Source organism: Capricornis sumatraensis, chromosome 7, assembly GCF_032405125.1.
Source record: "Capricornis sumatraensis isolate serow.1 chromosome 7, serow.2, whole genome shotgun sequence".
NCBI classification, from domain to species: Eukaryota; Metazoa; Chordata; class Mammalia; order Artiodactyla; family Bovidae; genus Capricornis; species Capricornis sumatraensis.
In genome coordinates this window covers 99025447-99048607 of record NC_091075.1, presented here as the reverse complement: position 1 = coordinate 99048607, position 23161 = coordinate 99025447, and the positions used below count along the sequence as shown (strand labels likewise).

Genomic DNA, 23161 nt, shown 5'->3' with positions numbered 1-23161 from the left:
CTATATTGCACATGGATTTACCTGCTGAGCCATTTTAGTTTTGTAATTAATTAAAAAGTGGAAAATTTTACTGAAAAAATTATTACCATTAGGTCCATTAAACTCTTCATAGGATAGTCCAGAAGGAACAAACTTGCATGTAAATCCCAACTGGCCTTGAATACCAAAGTGCCTTTTTAGTGGCTCACGAGGCCAAGAAAATATCCACGCAACTAAATAAAAAGCCAATCATGCGAAGAACAAGTGGGCTAAAGAGAGGGGATGAGATGGCAAATCCGATACTGCTGTTCAGGCTCATACTGCTTGTGGATGGAGAGAAGCTCCACTCCATCACTCAGGTTCTTCAAGGTGTCATTTGAAAAATATTGGCATTTGACAATTTGTATGTCTCTTCAAAAGAGACAGAATCCCGTGCATGGTTGAGAAGGTGGGTACTAGAGTCAGACTGATTGGCTTTCATTCCTGATCTATTTCTAAGGTATGACAATTAATCTAATGGTGCTGTAGTGAAGTGAAGTAAATAAAAGTCTTTATCCTTACTAGATCATTGTTGGCCCACAGTGAATGTTCTGACTTAGAGGGGGTAGAAAGTGGGACTGGTGAAAGACAGGCACTTTTTATAATTCAGAGAAATCAGGAATTTCCCTGGTAGTCCAGTGGCTAAGACTCTGAGCTCCCAATGCAGGGGGCCCAGGTTCGATTCCTGGTCAGGGAACTAGATCCTGCATGCTGCAACTAAGGGTTCACATGCTGCAACTAAGACACGGGGCAGTCAAAATAAATAAACAGATATTTTTTAAAAAGTCCAGAGACATCAGTGGGGCCATGGGAGATGGTCCCCACCTTGCATGGGAGATGCACGGGCCAGGGTCAACGTCATTACACTTTGCCAGTTCTAATGGGTCTCCCATCTTCTTATTTTGCAGACCACCATCTTCAGCACATTGGCCAATGAGAAGTCCTTATCTGACTGCAAAAAGGTAAGTCAGCCTGCAGGAATTCCAGCCTGCAGTCAGAGTAATAAGCGACTTTAGAATTGATGACATTCAGTTGAAAAGCTATGGGATCAATGAAAATGCTCTGCTGACATTGTGTAGTCCTCTTTCCTCAGAGATGGAAATTTGAATGGTTGTCTTTAAGGATGTGGAGGATGCTGTTATCATTTGACAGTGGTTTCTTATACAGAAGCTCTGGTTCCATCTATTTCTCTCTCGCTATTATCTGATATTTTATTCTGTAAGATAAGCGTCAAGGGAGTTCAGGGCAAGCCGCATGGCAGGCATCTTTATCTTTGTTTGCAAATTTAAATGTAATGAACCTAAACCCAATACAAAATAAAAATGATTTTATATTTGGAAAGCTGAACTTATAGCATAAAAATCTGGTTTGGATTCACCACAGTTGAGTTTGAGAAGCTGTCAGGCTTTGCAAAAGGATTAGCCTCGCTGGCATCTGATGGAAGCCGTCTTGTAATGGATCATGTCTGAGGACTGCCTGCTGGAGTAGCAGCGTGTCTAATTCCTGGCCTCTGCAGTGCAGGGGGCACTTTTATCCGCCTCTTTAATCTCAGGTTTAACTAGATCTTGTCCTTCTTGAGGGGAAAGAAGTGATTTCACAGTCTGAAAACTCAAATGAATTCTTTGACACTATCTGTTGATATGGCCCACCAGGTGCATAGAGAGGTGACCTGTGCCTTGTATATTAGTTATTTGACATTTCTGGGGATTTGATACCATGACATTGTTTGCTGGGTTGTTTCCCTTCCTGAATTTGCTTGATATGGAAATAGGTAGCAGGGGTCCTCACCTTTAAAGGTGGCACGGGGGCCCACCGTTCTGAGTGCTATCCATTTCATTACCTTGATCATTTTCTTTTTTTATTGTGTGTTAAGTCATCATCTTAATTGGGCTCTGCAGTGTTTGTCTGGTTTTGGGCTCCCTGAAAGTGAAATTCTTAAAATTATAGAGCTTAGAGAACAAAACAAGAGCAAAGGGGACAGGGGTACAACCTGTAAAAGAATGACGTAGCCCAAGGACTTGACCTAAGTTGATTAGAACCGACTAGGTCCAAGATGGCAGATGAGCCGACTTGCACTAGAAATCCCCACCCCTTCCCCAAAATAGCTGGAATACTCCCCCCGCTCTTTAGCCTCTGAAATTACCCACCCCTGTAAAAACTTGACAACCTCATACTCCCAGACCTCTCACCTTCAAGAGATGGCCCAAATTCTGTCTGTGGAGTGTGTTTCTCTCTAAGTAAATCCACTTCTTACCTTTATCACTTTGTCTGTCACTGAATTCTTTCTGTGGCGAGACGTCAAGAACCTGAGCTTCGTTAAATCCTGACAGCAGGTGTCGATTCAGTTCAGTTCAGTCGCTCAGTCGTGACCGACTCTTTGCGACCCCATGAATCGCAGCACGCCAGGCCTCTCTGTCCATCACCAACTCCTGGAGTTCACTCAGACTCACGTCCATCGAGTCAGTGATGCCATCCAGCCATCTCATCCTCGGTCGTCCCCTTCTCCTCCTGCCCCCAATCCCTCCCAGCATCAGAGTCTTTTCCAATGAGTCAACTCTTCGCATGAAGTGGCCAAAGTACTGGAGTTTCAGCTTTAGCATCAGCAGGTGTGATCTCACTTAAAAGACTGTGGGTTCAAATCCTAACTGGGTTTAGGCTGGATTCAAGTCCCAGTATGTGAATTTGAGTCCCAATCTGCATTACATGGTTTCAACAGGACTTCAGGGGTTCTCTAGTTGCCTGCTTTTTCCAGATTGGACTGCCATCAATATCATGTATAGATAATGATAATGAGGCTGATAGGCCTCCAGCCTCCACTTGAATGTTCTACTGACAGTGTACTTAATGACTCTACCTGTCACTAGAGACAAAGTATCAGAGAGGTAGTTCTTCATTTAACTGAGCCAGTATCTGCCTCCCTTGGACTTTTGTCTAGTGATTAAGTATGAAGCCAGCTAATATGCTATTTTCTGAATCTTCTCCCCATCCCATTGCAAGGCTATTTATCTTCCTTATTTATTTCTAATAGGATGTTGATAATGATTGATTTCCAAAAGCTTGGCTGCTGGGAGCTCACTGTCTGGTTTAAAAACGTGGCTCTGCTACTTGTTACTTATGTGACTTTGGGTTGGTGACATAACCTGTTTGTGCCTCATGTTTACCATCTGTAGAATGGTCATAATAGTTGCACACTTCATATGGTGGATGAATTAGCATACGCAGAGTGTTCTGAACAGTGCTCAACACATAGAAGCATTGTATTAGTTATTATTATTATGGCTTCTGGACCAGGTTAGCCTTTTCTTTGCGGGGAGGGGAGCTAGTTTTTATAACCAGTGTCAAGGATTGTGCTTTTCACTCTTCATTCAACAAGCTCTGTTTACAAACTTAGTGTGTGGCAAGCACAATAGAAGATGTGATCTGTGATGAAATGATAAGCCGTAGGCATTCTTGAGTGCAGCACTAACATTCTACTAACAGTCTAAGATGGCACAAGTTTTATTTATAAGCCATATCCTTCTGTTGATCACATGATGCTTAATGTACTTGCATGAGCCCTTAAAACATTTTTACATGAACTGGCATTAAAACACAAATCTGTTTTATATTTATGTAAGTGATTCTTTTAGTACAGATGCAGGCCATTATGTTTGTTTCCTGGAATTTAAAAAATTCTATCAATCAAGATAATTTAAAAGCCCAGTCCTGTTACCCAACTTATCACTCCCTCTCCCAGTTCTATATCATCCACAAATTAGAGTAGTATCGTTGGTCTCTGTGACTTCACTTTCCTTCATCCATTTATCTGCATTTACAAGTGTTCACTGAGCATCTACTATGGGATGTGAACTGGAATATCCTGTGAACAAGTCACATCTGATCTTCACCCTCATAGAACTAGTAGGTAGTCATTGAAAGTGAAGTCGCTCAGTCGTGTCCAACTGTTTGTGACCCTATGGACTGTAGCCTACCAGGCTCCTCCTTCCATGGGATTTTCCAGGCAAGAGTCCTGGAGTGGGTTGCCATTTCCTTCGCCAGGAGATCTTCCTGACCCAGGGATCGAACCTGAGTCTCCTGCATTATAGGCAGATGCTTTACCGTCTGAGCCATGAGGGTGATAGTAGGTAGTCATTAAACAAGTAAAATTGTCATAGATGATGTGTTGTGTTGGCCAAATTGGGATAGATGGTATGATTTTTTTTTAAGTTGGGAGGTTCTAAGATATGTATATGTACCATGAGAACCTAAGCTAATCTAGGGGTCAGGGGAAACTTTCCTGAAGAAGTGACTTTCACACACAATAAATGAATGGGATTTGGCTGTGTGAAGGCAAGGTGGAGACAGAAAAAGAGCAAGTGTGAAAGTCTGGAAGTGAGAGGTAGAGAACTGTAAAATGTTCAGAATGTCTAGAAATTATAACTTGAAATAGAAGATGGGAAACAGTGAAATAAAAGGCAGCCTGATCATGAATGGCCTTGTAAAACTATAGTAAGTGTTCAGATATATTGTAAGGGTAACAAGCAATTTTTAAAGGACTTTGAGCTAGAGAGCGTACATATGTATGACATGATATGATTTTTATTTTAAAATCTCTTGGCTACTAAATAACAGAAGCAGCTAGAGTTTAGATATGAAGTCTAAGAGGGAGGCTATAATTTAGGCAACAGATGGTCATAGCCAGAATCAGAACAACGGCAGTGGGAACCAAGAGGTTTATAAAGTCAACAGCATATAATAATAGTTTGGATACATGGGAGAGGAAGTTGCTAAGGATGATTCCCTGATTCCAGGCAAGAGCAATGGGCAGATTTGCAGTGCTGTTTTCTGAGACAGAGACAGGGATAGGGAGGAAGTTGGTGGAGCTGAGATGAGTTCAGATGAGTATTGCTTGGTCTGTGTTAAAGTGAAAGTGAAGTCGCTCCGTCGTGTCCGACTCTTTGCGACCCCATGGACTGTAGCCTATCAGGCTCCTCCATCCATGGGATCTTCCAGGCAAGAGTGCTGGAGTGGATTGCCTGAATTCAAATTGATATGTGTTAGATTTGTGAGATCTCCTGGAAAGGAAGACCAGCAGGCATCTGGCCATGTAGCGTTACAACTCCAGAAAGCTCTCTGGGCTGGAGAGATGAATATGGGAGTAATATGTATGTAGAGAATGATTGAGAGAGTGGGAGTGGGTGAGGTCACCCGGGGAGGGTGTGGAGAGTGAGAAGGAGGTTTACACAACTCTTGAGGGGTGTTAATGTATAAAGTCCGGGAGAAGACTGTGTCCTCTGCAAGACACCAGCTGACACTGTGCACAGCACTGGGGCAGGGAAGGGGGATTGCAAGGCGGTCTTCACTCTGCCCCCCAGTTCTGTGGCCAGTTGGTTTTCGACAAGGGTACTAGGGTCCATCGGTGGCGAAGAAAATCATCTTCAGCAAATGGTGCTGAGACAGCGGATGTGCACATGCGGAAGAATGAAGTTGGACCCCACTCACACCACAGAGCAAAATGAACTCCAAAGGGAGCAGTGACCTAAGTATAAAAACTTGGAGGAGAGGACGGTGGAGGAGAACCTGTTTAATGAGTAAGAAGTTTTGCTCTGCAGTGATGGAGGTGTTCAGGTACCAGGTAGAGGCAATGGTTGCACAATGTCGTGAATGTTCTAAACGCCACTGAACTGTCCACTTCACAGCGGCTATGTGATGGGAATTTTACCTCAACAAATTATTTTAAAAAATCTAAGGGATCTCAGTTTTTATCCCAAAGAGCCCCCAAACTCTGCCTCACTTGAGCAGTCTGGAGACCTGGAACAGACTGCTAGAATACCTGCTGCCTTCTCATCAGCTTGGAAAACTCACTCTTCCATGGAGAGATCTCTTTCTTTGTCCCTTTCCTTTCCAAGATTTTTGAAAGACTTTTCTTGATGTCTCCAAGAAAGATGAGTGGTTTTATCTGCTGAGCTCATAACATTTGGTACTGACTTCAAGGATAATCGGAGAACAGCCACACAACTTGTCAAATGTTGACCATGTTTGCAGCCCCATGCAAAGTACTTTCCATGGATTTTCTCATTCGATTTTTATAACAGCCCTCACAGGTAGGTAATAAAACCATCAACGGGTAAAGAAGCTGCTGGAGGACACTCCAATAGTAGATGTTGTCATGAGGATGTGAGTTCAGCTATCTGACCCTAGAGTCATCGCTTTCAGTGCTTGTTACCTTCTCTGCCGCTGGATTCTAAATACTTATTTATATTAGGTCCAGCTTCCCCCTAAACTATCAGTTCTTGGAAGGGAGGAACCATGACTGATTCTGTTAGCAGTAGTAAAAGAAAATACCCCACAGGTAGTAAGAACTCAATCAATGAATTATTGAATGAGTTTGGATGAGATCCGTGAGATCCAAATGAATTTGCTGCATGCATGGTAGTGAAGGACAGCAAAACCTGAGGTGCTGCACGCAGTCCACAGGGTCACAAAGAACTGGACACGACTTAGCGACTGAATAATAAATGGTTGTCTGTTCACATAATATTATTATGGGACCATTTTGTTCTAAAAAGTATTTTTTTCCTTTTCACAGGAGTTGAGAAAAGAATATTTTATATTCACTGTAAAGGTAATTTCTGCATTAAAATAAGGTGTTAATGGATGGCTAGTGGTGATTGACATGTTAAGGGTGGGCAAAGACAGCAACTATTCTAAAGCTTACTTCTTAAACACCATCTGATAGAGTTGGAAGAACCCTATTCTTATTTTCAGCCAAAGACCAGTTTATGCTGTAATTTGGAAAACTTAAACACCTCTAGGTAATATGCATAAATTCATTCATTATTCATGAATATTTATTGAGTATCTCCTATTGCAAAGCAGTTGTTATTCCTAACATGTTATAGGAGAAAAACAAATATGCCGAGACATCAGATGACTTGCTCTAGGGCACATATTAAACTCAAGATAAACTCTTAGAGGGTAGGCCTGATTCAGATCTTCGGATTTTCTCTCTCTAAAGCCTCTCAAATGAAACTACCATATGACACAGCCGTCCTGCTGCTGGGTATGTACCCTCCGCACGTGCATGTGTGTGTATGTGTGTGCTCAATCACTCAATCATATCTGTCTCTTTGCAACCCATGGCCAGGCTCCTCTGTCCATGGAATTTTCCAGGCCGGCATACTGAAGGAGATTACCATTTCCTGCTGCAGGGGATCTTCCTGACCTAGGGATCGAACCTCTGTCTCCTGCATCTCCTGCACTGACAGGCAGATTCTTTATCACTGCACCACCTGGGAAGCCCTGAGAAAACCATAATTCCAAATGACACAGGCACTCAAGTATTCACTGCAGCCCTATTCATAGTCCCCAGGACAGGGAAGCAACCTAGATGTCCATCAACAGATGAATGGATAAAGAAGTTGCGGCAATACATACAATGGAATATTACCCAGCTATGAAAAGGAACACATTTGAGTCAGTTGAAATGAGCTGGATGGACCTATTATGCAGAGTGAAGTAAGTCAGAAAGAGAAAAACAAATATCATTAACGCATGTATATGGAATCTAGAAAAATGGTAGGGATGAATGTATTTGCATTCATTTGTATTCATTGCAAGAATACACAGATGTAGAGGATGCTCTTGTGGACACAGCAGAGGAAGGAGAGGGTGGGGCAAACCAAGAGAGGAGCATTGACACGTGTACAGTACCAAATGGAAAGTAGATCGCCAATGGGAAGTTGCTCTATAACACAGGGAACTCAGCCCAGCCCTCTTTGAGGACCTAGAGGGGTGGGGGGTGGGAAGGAGGCTCGAGAGGAAGGAGCTATATACTTACGGCTGATGCCCACTGTTGTACAGCAGAAACCAACACAACGTTGTAAAGCAGTTATTCTCCAATTAAAATTTTTACAAATCATAAAAAGATAAAACCTCTCCACGCCACACTATTTATCTAGTGTTGACACATGAAGGGTGTGTATTCAGTGGACCAGCAGCACAGAGTGATCCTCAAATGTGCTTCATAATGTCTCCGGCCACCTGTTTTATATTCATTGGTATTTATAATTTTGTGTCTTGATGCTTTTCCATCTCTCAATGCAAGATATGGACCCACATGTGTCAGCGCTTTCCCAGCAGCACTATTGAACTTCCATCATTTTAATTGGAAGCAGCGCGTATAACAGATGCCTTCATCCCTTCTCCAAGGCTCCTCACTCTGACTCTGACCCCCCACCCCTGGGACCCAGGTCAGAGATAGGCAAGGGGTGACAGAGAGGTGAGGGTGATGGATGGGGTGAAGGTCAGGCATAAGATGAATCTGAGGGATGGGTCAAAGGTTAGAGATTTCTGTTTCACAAATTTCTTAAAAATGAAAAACAATGGTTTTCCAGTTTGACATTAAAACACCCTACCTTATCCTGCTGTGTATTCCATCTACATATGATAACCTAGACTCCCAGCCATGTAATAGTAGTCCTATAAATAGGTTTCTCAGGTTGGAGAGTTTATTTTAAAAATTCAGCTGTACCTTACGTGTGTGTTGAGGGGGTGAGTGGGCTCCATTTCTCTCTCTCGCTCTGCCCTCTCTCCTTGGACTTCTGAGATCAACCCATATACACGAAAACCTTTAAAAAATAGTACATTTCAGAAATGAATCCTTATCGTATTAAAAGGTATTGGTTTGGGGTCTTTGTGGAAACCTAAAGGAAATCTATTTGTTTATGGTAGTAATTGGTGGGGATATTTGTGGCTATGTTGACTGTGCATCCTTTCCACCCAACCATTCGCTTTGACTCGTCCCTCCACTGTTACCAATGACATATGAATATGCAGAGCTTATGTCATCACTTAGCCCACTGGATGAAGGTTTTACTTTTAATAGACACAGACAATGCATCACTCACATAGGCAAGGTAATTTTCCTTCAGGAAGCAGTGATTAAAATAGACAATGTAACAGGCTTTTGGAAGTTTTCATCCGTGTTGATGAATGGGTCTCTGTGTAAACACAGCCCAAGATAGTAATATCGGTGGTTAAGATATTTACTTACAGTTGGTTCCTCAGCCTTTGAGACTGTATTATATCTGGCTTCCTCTTTTAAAGACCAAGACTTAGTGTCTAGACGGCGTTTGCTGACCTCCACAAAGCAGGCTGGGCAGATTCCCATGACTCCTGGCCTCTTGGCAGAATTTCCAGGCTGCCAGGTCACCGTGGCTTCTTCCCATGGCCTGAGAAAGGGCATGGAGACGAAATCAACCCTGTCAGCATCGAGGAAAATTTCCAGTTCCCCCCTGAGAAAGGCAGAATTCGTGTTCTGGAGCAGTTACAGTGAAGGGTATCATTTCAAGTAAATTTAAATGCTGTTTACTTTCTAAATAGATTTTTTGGGAAGCTATGAAGGTTCATTGTTGGCAGAGTGCTGTTTTTGCTGACTTGCTATATGGCTGTCTGCTGGATAAAGGATGAGAGAGATGTATTTGCAAAGTTCTATCCCTTTTTTCACATGTGCCAATACAGATCACTAACTTATAGGAAGGAAAGTTGTAACGCTTTGAACAGAGGGGCAGTATTGCAGCCAGCGCCCCTCCTCCCAGTCGCTCCACGTCTACTCGCTTAGCCAAGAATGGGCTCTTAGTGCTCATTTGCAGTATTTGGGATAAGGGTGTGTGGTTCTGGATTCTGGGCACTCTCCTTTCAGCAATTATTGCCCAGTTTTTGGTTTTTATTCTTGCATTTTTCCCATCTCCACTCTCCTGGGAGGCAGTATGGTGCAGGGTTAAGAGCACAGACTCTGGAGACCAATGTCTGTGTCTTGAATCCCAGCTCCACTACCCAGGAGCTCTGCAACTTTGCCCGTCACTCAGCCTCTCTGTGCCTCACTTATGTCATGTATGAAATGAGACAAATGATGGTATCAACCCCCAAAATTGTTGTGAGGATTGAACAGGTGGATCCACATAAAATTCTTCGAACAGCCTCTCGTTATTATTCCACCCCTGTGCTTGCAGAGAATAATTTGAACTTTGATACTCTGCGTCCTCCTGTATCTTTTTACTCTAAAATACCAAAAATATCAAGGAAAGTACTCAAAAGACTTGGACTAATGTCAACATTTGGAAAGAACATTAATAGTAATTGCACTAGAGAAATACCCTCATGTGGGTCTCTAATTCTTATTTACTCTAATTCTTAATAACTAGAGTGCACTCAAGTTCAATATTGTTGGGGTTCCAGTTCTGTAGAAGAAGGCATTTCTTAATAAATGAAACATAAAATCTTTCTAATTGTACAATGAATATGCTTTTTTATATCTTCTAGCACTGGACAGAATTTTGAGCCCACGCTGCTGCTGCTGCTAAGTCGCATCAGTCGTGTCCGACTCTGTGCGACCCCATAGATGGCAGCCCACCAGGCTCCTCTGTCCCTGGGATTCTCCAGGCAAGAATACTGGAGTGGGTTGCCATTTCCTTCTCCAATGCATGAAAGTGAAATGTGAAAGTGAAGTCACTCAGTCATGTCCAACATAGAAGACATTTAATACTGCTTGTTAATTCATAAGTTTGGCTTGGTATTTTTCTTCCAAAAGCCTCCAGGAGAAGGCTTGAAATGATAAAGAATTTAAGAGAAAGAATCTACTTTTTATAGATGGGCTTATGGCTTTTTTCTTATCAAAAGGAGGCATTTCGATGGATGGAGGGTTTGGGCTGGTGACTATGAAAAAGTGCTATGGAAATGTTGGACTTCCTTGCTTTTGGCGTAGCATCCATGGATGTAATTTAAGATTGAGTATTGGTGATTCCTTCATAATGATTTTATAGCCTTGGCCTAGAAAATTTCCATTCTTTTCCATATGATTGCAACATTTTCAAATATACCATATATTTTCACATATACCCAAGGTCAAACCAAGTAGTCCTAATTTACAAGATTGAAACCGGTTGTGGAAAATAGTCTTAGGACCAGAAGAAATTCATTGCCTATTTTTGTGTATGTCCTACCTTAAGCAAAACAATCAAGGAATACATTATAATCATTTTTTGGATGAGGTATAATTTGCAGCAAATAAAATGTAGTGATAAGTTGACAGTTTAATGATATAATTGGTTTTTAAATTTGGCCACAGTATCTCATCAGTGCCATTAAGATATGCCATTTGGGATGTGGGCATTTTCATGAATGGGGCCTTGCTACTCTGGACAGCACTGGTGATGCCAGTTCAGTTCAGTTCAGTCACTCAGTGGTGTCTGACTCTATGCGACCCCATGAATCGCAGCACCTCAGGCCTCCTTGTCCATCACCAACTCCCGGAGTTTACCCAAACTCACGTCTATCAAGTCAGTGATGCTATCCAGCCATCTCATCCTCTGTCATCCCCTTCTGCTCTTGCCCCCAATCTCTCCCAGCATCAGAGTCTTTTCCAGTGAGTCAACTCTTCCATGAGGTGGCCAAAGTATTGGAGTTTCAGCTTCAACATCAGTCCTTCCAAAGAACACCCAGGACTGATCTCCTTCAGAATGGACTGGTTGGATCTCCTTGCAGTCCAAGGGACTCTCAAGAGTCTTCTCCAACACCACAGTTCAAAAGCATCAATTCTTCGGTACTCAGCTTTCTTCACAGTCCAACTCTCACATCCATACATGACCACTGGAAAAACCATAGCCTTGACTAGATGGACCTTTGGTGGCAAAGTAATGTCTCTGCTTTTCAATATGCTATCTAGGTTGGTCATAACTTCCCTTCTAAGGAGTAAGCGTCTTTTAATTTCATGGCTGCAATCACCATCTGCAGTGATTTTGGAGCCCCCCTAAATAAAGTCTGACACTGTTTCCACTACTTCCCCATGTATTTCCCATGAAGTGATGGGCACCCCATAATTCTCACCCAGCAGCTGCTGTAATTGTCATCGTCATTTCAGAATCAACAGCACATTCAGGTCCATAGTTTGTCTAAGTATAGTTATTGTCTTAAACAGGAACATTGCTAATAGGAAGGAAGGTAGTTAAGGGCAAGTGTCACGAAATATGTTGCTTTAATCCCCTTTGAGCTATAATTATCGCTCTGCATCTGCATTTGAACAGTTTTCAAGAGTACCACCTTGGAAGTCTGTGGTTCCTGCCTAAAGTGAAAGTGAAGTCGCTCAGTAGCGTCTGACTCTTTGCGACCCGTGGACCGTAGCCCACCAAGCTCCTCCGTCCGTGGGATTCTCCAGGCAAGAATACTGGAATGGGTTGCCATTTCCTTCTCCAAGGAATGTGGCTCATGCCTAACTGCTCATGTAATATACATTGTAGGATATATTTGAAATAGTAACAACTAGCAGCAACCCTTTCCCCCACCACACATACCTACAGCTGAAAAACGCTATTTTGAGCCACCAAAAAAATAAGTGGATTTTTGTCATAGTAGTTCTGGACTGCCAAAATTGTTTAATGGAGGTGGCAGAAATAAAGGGATGCTGACTAATTTTGCAAATTATACTTGCAAAAGGGCATATAAGACTTGTTTTATTATTTATGTGGGTATATAATCGAGAGGTATAAAATGATGATATTATAGAGGAATCACCATCATTTACTCTCTTCATTTATCTCTATGGCTGCTACACCAAAAGCAAGGAAGTCCAACATTTCCATAACCCTTTTCATAGCTACCAATCCAAACCCATCATCCATTGATGTGCCTCCTTTCAAGGAAGAGAAAAGTTGTACGCCCGTCTACACTGGGCCACATGCACATATATATATGCATTTCTGTGTGTGGGGGGTTAAAGATCACAGAAAAAACTACTCCATTCAGCTCTACAATCACTAACTTGATCTCCTAGTTTCTTTGTCAAGTACTAAAGATATTATTCCCTAATGGCTCAGATGGCAAAGCATCTGCCTGCAATGCAGGAGACCCGGGTTCGATCCCTGCGTTGGAAAGATCCTCTGGAGAAGAGAATGGCAACCTATGCCAGTAGTCTTGCCTGGAAAATGCCAAGGACAGAGGAGCCTGGCAGGCTATGGTCCTTGGGGTCCCATAGAGTTGAACACGACTGAAGCGACTTAGCACAAAGATGTATTGGTGAACGTCTGGCTGTGAATTCTGTTTCCCTTGCGATTCTAGATGATTTCCTTTTGGGCTGCGATATTGCTGAGTCTCAAGGGCACCATGGCAGCTTTCTCTCTTTCTTCTTCTTTCTGTTTTTGGATTTTCCAGACTGTTACATAATCAGGATTTGGCATAGTTAAATAGACTTGTGTGCCTGTGCACACATAAACACATTTAATTTTACATAATATGCTCTGAAAGATGAGCTTTCCTAGAGAGATTTATCTTATTTTCTGAGTCCACAGAACAGTGTGCTAGATGTGAAAAGAAGGCAGAAAGAAAAAAAAATTAAAAGATGACTCCATAAGAAGAATGGCCCAGAATTCGTGTAAACTGGATTTCTCTACTGGCTTACAACTCTTTTTAGAAAAGTGGAGTCGTCAGAATACTTAATTTGCCTCAATTAAGAGTGATCACTCTCGCTATTGTTGCTCAAAATGGGACCAAGTCAGTCTGCAATCAAGCTAATTGCAACCTCTGATTTAGCAGCTTAGCTCTGCGCTTCGCCTTTGTTTTCATAAAGGATCTGTACAGGCCAAATAATCCGTCCCCTCCCACTCCCCCCACGCGGATTGTTTTTCTTCATTATTTTAATTCCATAATTGAGGATTGCTATAATCTTCTGAAGCCATTGCTCACGCCAACTGCTAAATAAGACAGCTGATGTGAGGATGAGGACAGGGCACTCGGATAAGGAGCCAGTGTGGTGGCTGCTTTGTGAGGTCCAGAGCCAGCCCGGAGCCACTGCTCCAAGAATTTTATGTGGATCCACCTAGTCAGTCCTTCCATCCGTTCTAGAAATCAATACCATTATTTGTCTCATGTTATACATGACACAGATGAGGCACAGAGAGTTTGAGTGACTTGGGCAAAGTTGCAGAGCTCATGGGTGGAAGGGCTGGACTCCAGTCCCAGAAGTTGGTCTCCAGAGTCTGTGTACCAATACTGCCTCTCAGCAGAGTGGGAATGAGAGAATGCAAGAATAAAACCCCAAAGCCGGGCAATAATTGCTGAAAGGAGAGTGCCTGGAATCCAGGACCAAGCATTGCCTGTGAGTGCTAAGAGGGCCTTCTTGGCTGGACAGTGCAAGGAAGGGGCGTGGAGGAGGGGGGTGGGGGAGGGCGGACTCTGCTCCTTCCCTGTGGCACAGTGATTCAGCTTACCGGTGGATCAGCACCTTCTCAGTGACCACCCGATTCAAAACTGCAATCTGCTCCTGTGCCAAGGATCTCCAAGCTGCCTGTGTTTTCACTTCACCTTCTAAGTTACTATGTAATTCATTTTTTCCTATATTGTTTATTACATGTCTCCTGACAATAGAATCAATTCCAAGATGACAGGGATATTTGGATCTGCTTTATTCATGCGTGGGAACTGAGACTTGAACATAATAGCTCCTCAAAATTTCCTGTTAAATGAACTAATGGGACCATGACCACCACCATCACCACTGTCCTTAGTCATAGCAAGGGATGGCCATAGAGTTTTAGAGCTGGAAGTGATCAGAGATCATCTCTAGAACAGCTCCACCTTTTGTCAAAGCAGAGACGCCTGAGTCACGTCCTGGGTCAGGAGTGGGAGGCTGGTCTTCTCAAACACTTGTCTGCCCCCTGAAATGAGCGGGCTGATTCTCCAATGTAAAGTGGCTAGCACTTTAAATAACTGTCTTGGGAGATCTCATACTCTACCCTGCTCTGGGGTTGAGCCTAAATTTAATGATCTTTAAAACCACAGACCATGAAGGCTTGTGGAACTGCCTAGATAATGTTGGAAAAAAAAAATGGTACTGCTGGTGTGGAATTGCAAGATAAGCAGAGAACCCAGTAAATGACTCTGTGGGAGTTTTCCCCAAGAGAAGGATAAAGAAAAGAGTGTACTGTTTTTTTGGCAACGGAAACTGGCACTTAACATGGTTATAGCCACTCTGGGCACTTGGCTTTTCCCACTGGGGAGATCAAATGTGATAAAAGCAGAGCTGCTTCTCCAAAGCTAAACCTTCATGAGCTTCCGTCTCCCACTAAGGTGTCAAAACAGCCAATATCCCTGGCTAGAAGAGCACTTTAATCAATTCGGGCCTTGAGCTGGCAGTGTGCCACAAAAACACCTGACCCTGGTTGCCCATGAATGGAACTGCAGAAGGCCACTGCCAGAGACTTTCAGAGCATCCACCTGTCTCCATGGGGAAGACAAGTGCCATGTTCTCCTGATAGAGGACCTGTTTCCCCTTGATGTTCTTCAGAGAGAGTTTCCTGGTAAAGCCTTTCCTCTCACATAGCTCCCAAGGTGGGGGAAAAAAAGATGAAAAGGAAATTGCTGCTTCTGCTTGTGTTAAGAGAGCCACAAAAGTCAGCATCCGCTGCAAGCAGGTGTCCAAGGAAAGGTGACCCTTCTGGCCGAATCAGAGCTTGCCATCTTGTATCAACTCTGGAAATCCCAAGGTTCTCTAAGTAGGATGACGTTTTGAGGCTCTTTAGTGTCAGTGAGGTGACCTGGCATGTTGAGGTGCATCCCCCAGGTGATCTAAGGGGCCTGGGGACTCTGTCGTCAGAAGTAGCATTGCTAGGTGTCTGCGCAGAAGTGCCCTGCAGGTTTGTAGATGCTTTCATGCCCTGGTTATGCTTCTGAGCAGCACCTGCTGCTCCTGTTGTTGCAGGAGATGCCGTTTGGAAGATGGATTTCTGTTTACTCAGAGGAGATGGAGAGGAGCTGGAGCACAGGGCTGTGCTCACCTTGCCTTGAGGAAAGGCTCTGAGGGAGGAGTTTTCTAACTGTAATGAGGATCACTGACTGCAGCTTCACTGCAGCCCTGTGCAGGGCATCTGGCTCCCTTCCTCTCCTTTGACTCCTGGGCCACTCCATTATTTTTTTTAAACAATTTTTCCTTTTTAAAATCAGTTTTCATTTTGTTTTATTAATATTTATGTTTATTTATTTTATTTGGCTGCACTGGGTCTTGGTGCAGCCCATGGCATCTTTGATCTTTGTTGCGATGGCACATGGGAGCTTTCGTTGTGGTATGTGAACTCTTAGTAGTAGCCTGTGGGATCTAGTTCCCTGACCAGGGATCGAACCCACAGCCCCCTGCTTTGGGAGCTGGGAGTCTTAGCCAGCAGAACACCAGGGAAGTCCCTCCTGGGCCACACTTCATCGTGGTGGGGGAAATGCTTTCTGTGACCATTTCCTTAATGCCCCTCTCAGCTCTCTAAAGTAGTTCTAAAAATCGTTTAAGTGTCTAAAGTACATGATAATGTACTTTCAGACATCAAATGGAGTTATTATGGATTTACTGGTCACATACGCTATGTAATATGTAGAATATTTATAGCATTGCGTGACATATTGTCCAGTTTCTGTGTAACTACTAATGACTCTGGAGTAAACTGACTAATAAAATGCTGCTTTAGCACTCACTCACTCTGTGATGCTCATTGTTACCAAAACCCCTCTGTGCCTGTATTTCTCCTTCCCTGCCTTCCCTTCCCCCACCCTCCACTCCTCCTTCTTCATTTTTGGAGAAACCACTTGTACTTCAATAATTTAGAAAATTCTATCTTATTTATACTGAGCAAAAGTCAGTTAACAAACTTCTAAACTGCTCAAGAGCAGCTCACAAAGCATTGCATGCAACCTAGCATGTGATGCCAGACTGAAATCCAGAGACAACATGTGCTTTGTTTTCCAATTTGAAAAAAAAAAAAAACCCCATAAATGCAAAATTAAAATATTGTATTACTGAGTACCTGAGTTAGCAAATCATTTTGGCTCAGAGGAGAAAATAAAACTTGGCAATATGTGGATTTTGTGTCTGCTTTTGTTACAGTCTCTTCTTAAAATCAACATTTTAGGCCACATTAGTATTACTCACGATTTAGATTTGGGAGTGACCCTCAAAAATTTTAGTTATTAAGTCTTTAATAGTAAATGTAAACCCTTAGACAGACTGAAAAGATCAAAGTAAGAATCAAGGTAAAAGGAGAAATTGGGGAACACCACTATTTAGGGGTCAAACAGAAAAGTAGAAAGGGAGAGGAAGCTATCAAGCCTGTAGACAGGACCAGAGAGTTTGAAGGTGCAGAGAAAAAAGGAAATCAACTGATGCAGGAATGTTGTAGAGATGGAGAGGTAAGGGTATTGGTCACGGAAGCCAGAGGGTCAGTATAGAAATAAACCTTGACTAGAAGGAGGAACAGCTCACCAGCAAAGAGAACATCTCAGTGTAAGTGAATCTGGGTGTGGAACCTCTTCATTTTTGTTGTTGTTCAGTCACTCAGTCATATCCAACTCTTTGCAACCCCATGGACTGTAGCATGCCAGGCTTTCCTGTCCTTCAGTATCTCCTGGAGTTCACCCAAGTTTATGTCCATTGAGTCAGTGATGCCATCCAGCCATCTCATCCTCTGTTGTCCCCTTCTCCTCCTGCCCTCAATCTTTCCCAGCATCAGGGTCTTTCCCAGTGAGTCCACTCTTCACATCAGGTGGCCAGTGTATTGGCACTTCAGCATCAGTCCTTCCATTGAATATTCAGAGTTGATTTCTTTCAAGGTTGACTAGTTTGATCTCCTTGTTGTCTAAGGGACTGTCAAGAGTCTTCTCCAGCACCACAGTTCAAAAGCATGAATTCTTTGATACTCAGCCTTCTTTATGGTCCAACTCTCATATCTGTACACGACTTCTGGAAAGACCATAGCTTTGACTATATGAATCTTTGTCGGCAAAGCGATGTCTTTGCTTTTTAATACCCTGTCTAGGTATGTCATAGCTTTCCTTCCAAGAAGCAGTTGTCTTCTAATTTCATGGCTACAGTCACCATCCACTTTAAGGTGGATTCATTCTTAAGGGGGAGATAATGATAGTACACAGCTCAGGGAATTACTAGTTCAGTTGGTAAAGAATCTGCCTGCCAATGCAAGCAACGCCAGAAACACAGGTTCCATCTTTGGATCAAGAAGACCTCTGGAGGAGGAAGTGGCAACCCACTTCAGTATTCTTGCCTGGGAAATCCCATGGACAGAGGAAGCTGATGGGTTACAGTCCATAGGGTTATAAAGAGTCAGACACAACAGCACGCATGCACTCAAGATGACATCAAACCCGAAGTCCAGGATCTCATGAGAGGCTCTACCTCATTTCCAGATCTAGCTTCTCTTGATCTAGAGACAGATCTACCCACCCGTGTCCGGGGAAAGTTATCTTCCCCCTTCCCCACCACACAATAGGCAGTGGTGGAACAGAATCAAGATACCCACATGCGTGCCTCTCATCAGGAAGGGGAAATCCAGATGCACGTAGCAGCTACTGAGGGTACAACCCTGACATCCCTACAGCCTCTGACTCTTGGGTGAACCTCACTCCTGTTTCTAGGAGGTAATTTCCCAGGCCTCTAGCTCTCCCTCCAAGAGGGTTTTCTTTTACTAGCATCCTCCTTGGCCACAAGTGAAAATGACATTAGAGAATGCGCCCTCCTTGAAGGAGGAGCTGCTTTCTCAGCCTTCTCCCTGCTTGTTGAGTAGCCACAGTTGTTTTTAGTCCCAGACTCTATAACTCACTAGGAAGCCCGGTAGGCTTCTTATCTGATTCCCAGTCAGCTCCATGTGCTCATCGGCACACTGTTAACTATTTGATTTATATCCTCTACCTTTTTTCTTTTTATTGATGTAACACTTAATATATATCTGCAGTGCAGGAGACCCAAGTTTGATCCCTGGGTCAGAAAGATCCCCTGGAGTAGGAAATGGCAACCCACTCCAGTATTCTTGCCTGGGAAATTCATGGACAGAGAAGCCTGGTGGGCTACAGTCCATGGGGTCACAAAGAGTTGGACACAACTGAGCGACTTTCACTTTCATCACTTACATATGGAAAATGAACGTATTGTAAGTATACCAGCACAACCATCTTGTGTATGCCCATGTGTGCACCATCCATATTGAGCAATAGCATTTTCCAGCACCCTCTTGAACATCCCTCTTCTGGATTCTGGAAAGAATTTGGGTCCTTAGGCCTCAAACCAGCACTGTTCCTTCTTGGCGTTTCATAGCCTTTCTTGAACACAACATCTTTAGCTTCTGGCCTTAACTGCCCTCCCCACTGGGCTCAAGACAGGTTTCCTGAATCTAAGAGGAAAGATCTCTGTGGCAGCATTCCCCTCAGTTAAGCTCATCCATTCCTCCTTGTCTGTGTCTTCCCTTTCTCCTGAACACTGTTGCTCCAAAATTTATGCCCTTCCATCTGGAAAGAGCTCTCAGATATCTTAGATCATGAATGCATGTGCTCAGAAAGTAGCCAGCCCAATTCCATGAACAGGGACCCTTACATTCTAATCTAGATAGCTAGGATGCTCTGACAGTTGGTTTCTCCAAGCTGTGAGTGGCCCAAAGTCTGGGCCCAGAAGACGTCTAGTTCCAGAAAAGTATGAGTTAATTAAGCAACGTGTGGGCCTTTTTGTTCCTCCAGACACCAGTCACTTGCTGGAGGAAACCCATGTTTATGTTTCTATGCTCTGTATATCTATAGTGTGCCTTTCAACAATGTCTGGATTTAAAGGATTAAGAAAGCCAGAGTATCTGTAGATTCTTATCTTGACCTTCATTCATAAAGAAAGGAAGCTAGATCACTTACTGAACTCCTTCGACATCCTAGGAACCAAGCTTGCTATCTCAGCATTTTAAAAGTTGCCCTTTGTGTCTGCAGACTCTCGCGTGGAATCAGCAAGTCCCAGATAAAGTCATGACCTGGTTGGGAAAACCTGTCAGTTTGGCTTCAACTTAATGTCATTTTGTTGCCATTTGTTACTGTGAAGTTCAAAAAAAATTTTTGTAGATGAAGGAATAGACATAATTCCAGCAAGAAAAGAAAACTGAAATTAGATCATTTCTGTGAAAATTAGCTATGTCTGCTCTGGGAAAATAATATCGATTGATTCAGGGGAAGTTGTGTTATGTTGCTGCCTGCATCTGGGAAACACAGGCCTGAGTGAGCAGAGCATGGACTTGCACACAGAGGGCGGTAGATGGCTGTGCTGAAGGGCACAGGGGCTGAAGAGAGAAATTCGGGAGGTGGAGTCGGGTGCGTTCCCGCTCCTGAGGTGAGGAGCTGAGACGGAAGTGATAGGTCCTCACGGCCTCAGCATCCCCTGAGGAGAGTGAACAAAACTAGAGATCCCTGAGCTCAGCTTGGCTCCCCGAGACGCTTCTTATTCAGTTGTCTTGACAGGAAGTCTGGACACTGACAAATTTAAAAGCTCCCTCTGCATTCTGGCTTCCCCTGTGGCTCAGTGGTAAAGAATCCACCTGCAAATGCAGGAGACATAGGAGACACAGGTTTGATCCCTGGGTCGGGAAGATTCTCTGCAGGAGGAAATGGCAACCCACTGCAATATTCTTGCCTGGAGAATCCCCAGGGACAGAGGAGCCTGGCGCGGGCTACTGTCTGTGGGGTCACAGAGAGTTGGACACGACTGAGCACGCACATATTGTGCATTCTACTGTGCAGCCAGAGTTGAGAACCCCTGAGTTAAAGGAGCAAGTGAGTTCCCAGGTCTAAGTCCATTTTCATATGAACTGGCCATGGTGAAGGGGACCCAGCTTGCTACCCAGCCTGGTCTCCCTCTGCCATGGGCATTGCTCCTGGATCTGCAGTGCTCAGGAACAGAAAGCCGGGACACTCCCCTCGCTGGCCTTTGCCTGACCACCCCATTGGCCTCAATGTTGTCTCTGCCTGGGGTTGTTTGAGCTCTCCTCAGATCCCTTAAATCTGCTCCTTAAAGCTCAAGTCCTAAGGGGTCTCTCTAAGGCCCACCTCATCTGGGCCTCAGAGGGTGACACCTATGAAGCACATGTCTATATGCTTAGAAATTCCTGAATGGGTGCTATGCTACCATTCTGCAGTGCCTCGCTGTCTTTATACACATAGCTTCTCAATGGAGACAAATGTCAGAGTCACCTGTGGACTTCCCTGGTGGTCCAGTGGCTAAGCTCCATGCTCCCAATGCAGGGGGCCTGGGTTCGACCCCTTGTCAGGGAACTAGATCCCACGTGCCAGAACAAAGAGTTCACATGTTGCAACTCAAATGCTGTAGTTCTGCCATAGAGAACACCCTACAGTTTATCTTCTTATTTTTTCTGCACCCCGAATATGATCACAACCCCAGTGTCTGTCAGGTACCTGGAAAAACTGTAGTTACTTAAGAAGATCTAGAAACACCATTTTTGATGTCAAGAAGCCATTCAGTGTGAATTCTTACAGGCTCTGGGCATGGAGGAAACTTTATTTTGGTTATGTTTGGTAGACATACTACCAAACTGGCTGGCCTTTAAAAGCCATTCAAGACCCTGAAGCATGGCTACAGGGACTTCTGGTAGCCCTGACTGGCAAATCCCATTCTTGCACAGCAGCCATTCGGATACATGTGCTTGGGCCAGACACACCCAGAATTCCAAAGGGGAGAATAGTTAATTCACAAGGGCTGATAGACTACCATCATGTTCCTGCTCCCATTTCTTGGCCACAGTGAGAGTTGACACCATTACCAACATGACAGAACTCAGAACAGTTAGTTGCACTCTGTTCATTAGGGGAATTCCACCTCCACAATTAATATAAATCTTGAGTTTTGATTCCATGTATCAAGTAAATCCTGAATTGAGAAGGCATAGTTCAGAAACCTGCTTGTCCAGAACCATCTGTCCTCTACTTCTCATCCCCACAGAAATGGTCTGATGGAACACATTTCAGCCCCATCTGCATTGATTCGTCATGCCATGGACCTCAGCACTGCTAAATCTACATATAATGATTTATAATATCTCTCCATACAGAACACCCTACAGTTTATCTTATTTTTTCTGCACCCCGCCCCCCCAATATGATCACAATCCAAGTGTCTATCAGATACCTGGAAAAGCTACCAGTTACTTAATAAGATCTAGAAACACCATTTTCTATGTCAAGAAGCCATTCAGTGTGAATTCTTATAGGCTCTGGGCTGGAGGAAACTGTATTTTCTAGAGGATCACTCCGTGGAACTATTTAAGATCAAGAACAGGGGACTTACCTGGTGGTTCCGTGGATAAAGATTTGTCTTCCAGTGCAGATGGTGCAGGTTCAATCCCTGGTCAGGGAGCTGAGACCTCACATGCCTTGTGACCGAAAAACCAAAAAACCAACACATAGAACAGAAACAATATTGTAACAAATTCAGTAGTGACTTTAAAAATGGTCCATATCAAAAACAAAACCAAGAAAAACCCTTTTAAAAAGATCAAGAACAGTACTGGCATTCCACTTCCTACTGTCCTGTGCCCGTGGACCCACTTAGGGTTTCACTGCTTCCTGTCCCGTCTGCCCCCAGAAATTCTCTTCCCATCCCTATTCTTAGTCTACCCTTTGAAGCCTAAGGCAGAGAAACAGAATATGTGTGAATGGAGTTCACCCCTGCAGAGAACAATGGCAGCTTCTACCACCTGCTGCAGGGATGGTATGGGCCTCAGCTCACCACTCATCTCCGAGTGTGCCATCCAGCAAACCTGGGTTGGACTCAAGACCCCCTGCCCAAGGACAGGCCATGGGAGAAGGGCATGTGCAAACTTGACCTTATCTAGCCTTTAAAAATGGAGCCAACTATGAACAGAAGCTGCAGAGACTAACCGGTTATGTTCAGGACTTCCACTCTACCCTCCTCTCTGATGCTGACCCACTTGCTTTCACTCTGTGTCTAAAATCTGCCTCGTGTCTGATTTCAACAGCCACATGTGCCTTTTTCCATCTTTGTCATGCTTTCTACCTCTCCCACCAGTATTGGGGATGTCTGTTCTCCTTTAGGGCTTCTGGTTTAGCTCACCCAACCCACTTGGTGATTGTAGCCATGAAATTAAAAGACGCTTGCTCCTTGGAAGGAAAGTTATGACCAACCTAGATAGCATATTCAAAAGCAGAGACATTACTTTGCCAACAAAGCTTCGTATAGTCAAGGCTATGGTTTTTCCTGTGGTCATGTATGGATGTGAGAGTTGGACTGTGGAGAAAGCCGAAGAATTGATGCTTTTGAACTGTGGTGTTGAAGAAGACT

At 43.7% G+C, this 23161-nt stretch overlaps 1 non-coding gene across 1 annotated transcript; it reads left to right on the top strand.

Moving 5' to 3' along the window:
- The first annotated feature begins 642 nt into the window (after positions 1–642).
- Positions 643–715, top strand: TRNAG-CCC (transfer RNA glycine (anticodon CCC)). Its single transcript has one exon. It is a non-coding gene; the product is annotated as a tRNA-Gly (tRNA).
- Positions 716–23161: the final 22446 nt, after the last annotated feature.